The 8148-nt window shown below is 39.3% G+C and overlaps 1 long non-coding RNA gene across 2 annotated transcripts in view; it reads left to right on the top strand.

Annotated features, from left to right (window-relative positions):
* The first annotated feature begins 656 nt into the window (after window positions 1-656).
* The window catches only part of LOC131517268 (uncharacterized), a 58741-nt gene continuing 51249 nt past the window's right edge, over window positions 657-8148 (top strand). The window contains exons 1-2 of one of the 2 annotated variants that reach the window (XR_009264492.1): window positions 657-786; window positions 2679-2788. This is a non-coding gene — a long non-coding RNA (uncharacterized LOC131517268). Of the gene's footprint in view, window positions 1002-2678; window positions 2789-8148 lie in introns of both variants that reach the window. The other variant, XR_009264493.1, reaches the window with a different exon arrangement.

Here is an 8148-nt window from a genome sequence, read left to right as displayed (position 1 = left end):
TGCGCTCTTTCCCCTGTAGTCCGCAACCGGTGATTTCCAGCAGTTCTGTTCTTGTAACTCACCAGCGCACGGAGCAAACGCAAGTTTTTTGAAAACTGATTTGTAGAGCTAGTCATGTCAGCAGCAGATGGATGTTTTCAGGGACATAATCTGTGACTGATTGTGTTTACAACTTTCTGCCTTGATCTAAACTCTAGAAAGCGGCCTCTACTGTAGCATAGCAGTTAGGTACAATTGTTAGGATCCTTGTCACTAAAGACAGCAAGGAAAAGCTATCACGTTCCATCTGGAAGTTCAATCTGTAGTGATAAAAATAATGTGTTACTCTGTGCTAGCACTGCTGTAAGTATCTTGCATGTATTTATTAACTCATTTCTAGGTTTTTACAAAAACTAATTTATAGGTTTTTTTTAGAAATACTGGCATTTGTGTACAAAGAGATGTAAATGTTTATTTCAGCCTTGTCTATAATAGGAAAAAATAAGTCCAAACCACCTAAGTGTCTATCAATACAGGATGATTAAGCTTAAGATACCAAAATACTATAGTTAATTATGTTATTTTTGAAATATAGTTAATTATGTTAATTTTGAAATTATAGTTAATTATGTTATGTTTGAAAGATTGAATATGATAGAATATATTGAATTATTAATAATAAAATATATTGGTACACTTCCAGGTACTATGGCTGCATTGCAAATTACGCCCACAAGGTAGTGGTAAAAAACAACCATTTATTATGCTGACGGATTCTATGCGTCAGGAATTGAGATAGCACAGCAGGTATGACTTTTTTTCTGCTCCCTTATGCATAGGGCCTCAACTGGAAGGCTGAAGATGGGAATCCTCTGAAAAGTTTTCACTTTCATGTTGGTGATTGATACTGGCTGGAGGCTGCGGGCTGGAGACCTCAGCTCAACTCCCTGTAGACCTCTGCAGGTGGTCTCTTAATGTGGACTTGGTTGGGCTCCTCACAGCATGAGGGTTAGGTTCTAAGGGTGAGTATCCTAAGAGAGCGAGAGCCAGGTAGAAGCATATTATGGTTTATCTGCCTTAGAAGTCATGCAGTGTCAATTCTGCTGCGTTCTCTTTACCCAGGCCCTTATAAAGCCTCATCCAGGTTCAGAGGCAGGGGAGATAGATTCTACTTCTTGATAGGGAGAAGCAAAGTTTGTAGAGAACATGTGGGACCAGAAATACTGCTGTGGCCATTTTTAGAAAACACACATTGTCTTAAGTGCTTAAGATCTCCTAAACACCCTAAGGAGGTAAAATAAACTAATAAGTACAATGGGATCCCATTGATGGTTTTTAAAAAGTACAAAATAAAACCATATTTTCAAATATACATGCATTGTTTAACAATACATATTTTTCAAATGACATGGTTTCTAAGTTTAACCTGGGGGGCCAGCCAAAGAAACAATGATCTGTTTAAGTAGTGCAGGGGAAAAAATGGCCAAAGTATCTCCACACAATTCCCCAAGACATGTTTAATTTTTACCTAGCAAAATGCCTCTCCGTATCTGTGGAATAGCCCTGTCCTAAGAAAGATACGACTCCACTGTAATGAATGAGCGGCACCAAGTCTTACTGTTCTTTCCATATTGTCACGAGCTTTCCCACACCCAGGGGCTCACTTAATGTTGTCCCACAGTTATTTTCAGAGAGATGAGAATTATAAAGACCTACTTGAGGTCAGTGACTGAGTCTTCTTCACTTAGTATTCACATATTTAATATATAAAAGGGGACCTATTGGGTTTTCTTTTCTTTTTGTTTTTTTTAACTACATTATGGTATTCTCTCAGCAGTGCAGGATGTTTCCAATTACAAAGTAAATTCTGGCCTCCTTCCTAGTTAATAAGCTAATAGGATCTCTGACATCTAAGCTCCAGTGACTGTTTTACATCCCAGTACTAAGATCCCAATGATGATCCATCGACATCAGAAGACTTCCCTAAGAAATCTGTCCCTATATTTGTAAAGTATTTTCAAACTCATGTTTGTGAGAAATATGCTGATATGGTGATGGCATTATTTTACGTATAGAAATAGGATTAATTCACTTCAGCGCTTTGGGCATGTTTGCCTATTTTGAGGCATTGAAAAGGCAGCTATCTCCGTGAGCAATGACTTCATGGGAAGGAGGAAGAAATGGTCTTGGAGCAGGGAAGTGTAACAAGGGACAGTGTTTTATCTGGATAATTAGTACTTTCATTGCTTGGCAATATCTTATGATACAATAGTCACTTAGTTACTATTGTCTTTGTTCTCTTTTGAATAATGAAAGGACACACCTTAAGTTTTTTTTTTTAGAAGAAAAAACTCCTCATTAAATCAACTAAAATAACCAACATCAATTTTGAAACAATATCCTCAAGCAGCTTCCTTAATTTAGCTTGAAAGGAGAAAAGTTCCTTCCTAATTCTAACAACAGACATTTTTCTCTTATTGGCCAGTTTTCATAAAGGTAACCGGGAATGAAGATGTTAATAACAGAGAGATGTTTTAAGTTATCTTGACTCAGCAGGATGTCATGTTATGTGCCATGGGCACATATACTGAATAATTTAAATATTTGTATAGTTTTATGTGCCATGTGGCTCTTAATCCTACTAATCCTATCTATTATACATAAAGCCTTGAATATGAGTGTTCTTTGTTTTATCCTAGATGAAAGAAAGGGGATACATCGAATTTGATGTCTATAGAATTTAATCAAAGGATGAATATAAGGATGTTGTTTTACCACCTGCAATTCTGGAACACTACGAGATTCCCAGGTAAAGTGCTTTAATTAACAACTTGATTTTTCCCTTTGAATTTGAGGAAGTGTCGTTCTGTTCTTTTAGTGCTCTGTCCCTTTGAGAGCAGTGTTTGGCAGTCCCAATTGTAGGCACAGATTTCGTTTGTATAACTGAGGCCTCGGGGGAGTATGAGGAACCGGAGAGGACTATGGGCAAATGGTCACTATTTCTGTTACTTTCAACCTCGTACTTTCATAACCTGCCAAGGGCAGGGACAGGCTGATTCTCCTATCTCCACCTGGGTAAGTGAGAGGTGCTGGGCAGAATCATATATTCCTATATATTAAAGCCATTGAAAATATTTGGTCTCCAATTTAGCTATGCTCTCAGCTGTCGGTACTCTAGAGTTGTTTTTACCAGTTTTCGAGGCTAGCTTCATCTTTGACCACTACTTGTTTCACACTCTCCTTCTCAGCAGATGCCCCTGCCTCCACGTCGCTAGGAAAAAGGAACTCTTCCAGAGACGCACTTGCGCCACTCCCACCCCCCCCATGTCAATAAATGCATCCATATCTGCACTTATCCTTATATCCTTACCCCTCAGTTTTAGAGGGTAGAAGATGACTCAATTCTTCAAGACTAATACCTCTCTCTAGTCTCCTTTTTTTTTTTTAAGTTATATATATATATATATATAACTTTATTTTTTAGAGAAGTTTTAGGGTAAAAAGTAGAATGATACACTGTTTACAGTTTCTTTCAAGTCTCCTTTGGGACCTGTCCCATCATCGTTCTCTCTCCTGAATTTTCAATGGTACGTTTGCTGGCTGTTGCCTCAAAGCTTATAAATGCACCCCATCTGGAGACTCCTCCTACCATCCTTTCTCTGCTTTCCATCACAGTGAAACTGCTAATCTGTAGTAGGGAGCCACAGTCTGCACTCAGGCGCAAGTCTCTTGTTAGCCAATCAGTTGGCTTCCACCTCAACCCTTCCACGGTCACCTCTCCGGCAAAAGTCACTTGTATGTCCCAAAGGCTAGTCCCATTAGTCTCTTGAACTCTCACGTCACTTTATTTTCCCATGGCATTTGATCCTGCTATGCCCTTCCGAAACTCCTTCCCTTGGCTTCTGTCCTACCACACCTATGCCCTCCTCCTCTGAACACTCCTCAGTTTTTCTTTTTTCTTTTTAATTCTTTTTTAATGTTTTTATTTTATTTTTGAGACAGAGAGAGACAGAGAATGAGCAGGGGAGGGGCAGAGAGAGAGGGAGACACAGAATCTGAAGCAGGCTCCAGGCTCTGAGCTGTCAGCACAGAGCCCGACATGGGGCTCGAACTCACAGACCGTGAGATCATGACCTTAGCAGAAGTCGGACGCTTAACCGACTGAGCCACCCAGGCGCCCCTCCTCAGTTTTTCTTGATATAGTAGACAAAATCATCACAGCAGTAGCTAGCATTTATTATGGGCCTACCATATGTTAAGTATCTTATAAGCAATAACCCATTTTAGTTCTCACAATAGCCCTATGAAATAAGCAGTATAAATTGGTGGTTAGAAGCCAGACCAGAATTGGGTGACTGGCCTATTCCTGAGTCGGTCCGGAAACCCAGTTATTGGGTATACTCTTACATCAATGAGGCATATTTGAGGCTGAGAGTAAGATGAGCTTTTCCTGATATATATGGCTGGGGACCAGGGGAGGTGAAGAAATATCTATAATAAAATTGGGGTTCAAATCCTGGCTCTGCCACTTACTAGCTATGTGATCTTAGACAACTTAATGTCTCTGAGTTTCAGATTGTTCTTATCAAATATGGGTAATACTGCATGCCTCATAGAGTTTTGGAAGGTTAAATGAATTAATACATATAAAGTGTTCAGACTAATTTAAGCACATGGCGTGCCCTCGGTAGATGTTAGCCATTCTCCCATCCCACCCATCTATCCTCAACATTTCTGCCACTGTCGTCCTCATAAAATGCAAACCAGTGGTGCCTGGGTGGATCAGTGGGTTAAGTGTCATTGACAGTGTTACTTCAGCTCAGGTCATGATTTCACAGTTCATAAGTTTGAATCCGCATCGGGCTCTCTACTCTCAGCGCGGAGCCTGCTTCAGATCCTCTGTCCCCTGCTTTTACTGCCTCACCTGCTCTCTCTCAAAAATAAATAAACGTTTTAAAAAATGCAAACCGATTATTTCAGTCTTTTGCTTAAACTTCTTCAGTGACTCCCCATTGCCTAATAATCAAATCTAATTGGGGTGCTTTGGTCACAAATAACAGAAAAACCAACTCAATCTAGCTTTTAAGAAAATAAGGGAGTGAACTAGATCATGTAAAAGACTATCAATGACAAGGTGAAGTTTAGGGTTAATTGGTTCAATGATATTATTTGAGAACCCAGGTTTCTTTCTCTCTCCTGCCTTTCATGAAGTCAGCTCCATCCTAAAGCTGCTTTCCTTCCTACTTATAATACGGTTGCCATAAGTGTTTGGGGCTATGTGTTTCTTGATTCATGCCCAGTGAAAGGAAGGGACAGACTTTCGATAACTCACAGAGTTATTTTCCCAGGAGCCTCTAGCAAACCTCTCTTGGTGTCCCCTTGATTATAATTGGTCATGTGCTATTCCAGAGTCAGCCAGTGGAAAGAGACTAGGTTTACCCCACTTATTAAATATGGATAATACTAGGCTACCTGGGACTAAGAGTGGGTGAGCTTCTTTGGAGGCATGCATGTTGGGGGAGAAAGGTGTATACTAACAAAACTGAGGTTCTGTTAGAAAGAAGAATGGGGAATGGATGTTAGGAAGGCCATGTTTTGTGTTCACTGCGTAGACCAGACGCTCTTGATCATCTTATTTTGAAGCACAAGTTATTTCTTGCCATTCACAATTTCAACTGAAAGCATTCATTTAATAATTGTTGTATATATGAATGAGTGAACTTTGAACCAAACTACTACTTGTAATACCCAAAATGTGTAAGATGATTTTCTGGCCTGTGTATCTGTGCTCATCCTGCTCCTGGTTTTTAAAATCATTACCTCCACCATTCCTAATCTCTCTCTCTCTCTCTCTCTCTCTCTCTCTCTCTCTCTCTCTCTCTCTCTCACACACACACACACACACACACACACACACACACACACACACACGCCTACCTTCTCACCACTTGCAAAACCGACTTCTCCCTACTCTGAGTTCTTCCGATTTCTGTGACCAAACTTACTCATGGCTTCTTTGCTCTTCTGTGGCTTCTTTTAGAAGACTTTTTTTTTGTTAATGTTTATTTATTTTTGAGAGACAGAGAGACAGCACACAAGTGAGAGGCAGAGAGAGAGGGAAACAGAGAATGCCTCTGAGTGAGGCTCAAATTGACAAACTGTGAGATCATGACCTAAGCCAAAATCAAGAGTTGGATGCCCAACCAACTGAGCCACCTAGGCACTCCTAGAATAGAAGACTTTTAAGGATGGGAATTGTGTCTTACTTCTCTTTTTACTGGTAGATGCATAATACATAATTCTGAATGCATGAATCAAAGATTGATCTTGCTCTACACCTTTTCAGATTGTAAATGTCTCTGGGTATAAATGTCTTTAAACACGTTTATTTATACAGGACTTCTCATCACTAGAAGTGGTAAGAAAAGCATCTTCAAAGGTCCTAAGAATCTAGTAGTATCTTCTAGGGTCTTTCACTTCAGATTCTTTTTATTAAAATAAACACTTACAGGATTGGCTAGGGGTGCATACTTGTCTTTCTCGCATTGGTCTGAAGTTGGAAGCAGGGACGAAAACTGGAGAAGCTGTCAGTCATCAATCAAGTCCTGGTCATTGGGGTCAGTTGTTACAAAAGTTGGTTTGGATTCCCACATTGTTAGCAGAGGTAGCACTCTGGCTTCCTCCAGGTCCAAATCAGAGCAGCCTGGCTTCCTGGGTTGTTCACTGTAGATGGGGGTTGGTGGGCAGGTTGCTCTGGGTTGTGGGTCAGAGCTCTGTTTTTATGTGTGTCTGGCCATTGTTGGCTACTATAGTCGGTATCAGAAGTCAGGAATGTGGAGGAGGGTCAGAGAAAGTTTTGAGGTGCTGGAAATATTCTATAATCTGTTGTTTTTTTTTTTTAATCTGAATGCTGGTGATTTCAGGAGTGTATACTTTTTATAGACATTTATTGAAGTGTAAACTTATGATTTATGTATATATGTGATATTTTAATACAGAATTTAATTTTTTAATAATTTCGTTAAAAGTAAAAATAAAATCACTTAGAGATGCAGTTCTTATTGTTAAAATGAACCACTTTGAGACGACGTGTTCAATGACAACACAACAGTCTGCACGCACATGACTGACTGAATTGTTTGGGCTGCGGGTCACCCCAGCTTGCATGAAATGCTTTAGGGAAGAGACACTTTCATCACTAGGGACCTGAGTCTGGAAACCAATCCAGGAAAAGTAAGTGATTTTGTAGATTTTGTTTGAATATTGCATTAAAACACAAACTATGTGAAGCAAAGTAGTTGTTTCATTACTTTCTTTCTGAATGGGAAAATATAGAAACAAGACATTAAGAAGCTAGGTTTAGAAAGCAAAAAGAGAGCACAGTGCTAAGAATAGTGTTGTGTTCATTGGGAATGTGTAGGTCTCTAGTCTTAATATATTTTGATTTGTTGTTCATTTTCATATGTGTACAAAACTGTAAAATCTAAACCTAGTAAAGAAATAAAAAGAATATGATAGCCAAGGTATTTGTTATGTTATATTTATACACTGTAATGGAAGTCCCTAAGTAATCTATAAACTCACAGCTGCTTCTCAGAGTTCTTACAGGAGAAACCTTTGAAGTTCAGGGAGTGGTTAATGGCTCCTTTGATCTTCTTAGTCCTTTTGCACTTCAGGGAGCTTTGGAGGAGGGCAACTTTGCTTATCACTGAACCTATTGTTAAACTAAAAAAAAAAAAAAAACAAAAAACCGAAAAAAAAGCAACTTCCTAGATCTATTGAGATAGGTGGTGCAGGTGAGGGACTTTCCCAGACTAGCTGTAGAAACTGCTCCTTCTGGCCTGTTTCAAAGAGGCAGTTCTGCCCAAATTACCTCTCCCCTAATCAACTTACAGTACCTGTATGGTTGGTTAATTGCCTCCACCCATTCTTTTTAAAAAATGTCCATCTTATTTGTGTTTGGCATATTAATATGTGCATTAATTTACTTTCCAAAACTTTTCATGAAATATTCTTTAATAGAATTGTTTTCCCTTGAGAAATATGAAAAACTGAACATGAGGATATTTGAGAAGTCAGATTCAAGATGATTATAGTTCTTGGGGTGCCTGGGTGGCTCAGTCGGTTAAGCAACCGACTTCGACTCAGGTCTTGATCTCGCGGTTTCAT

Source organism: Neofelis nebulosa, chromosome 7 (assembly GCF_028018385.1).
Source record: "Neofelis nebulosa isolate mNeoNeb1 chromosome 7, mNeoNeb1.pri, whole genome shotgun sequence".
Lineage (NCBI taxonomy): Eukaryota > Metazoa > Chordata > Mammalia > Carnivora > Felidae > Neofelis > Neofelis nebulosa.
This window is presented reverse-complemented; position numbering and strand designations above follow the sequence as displayed.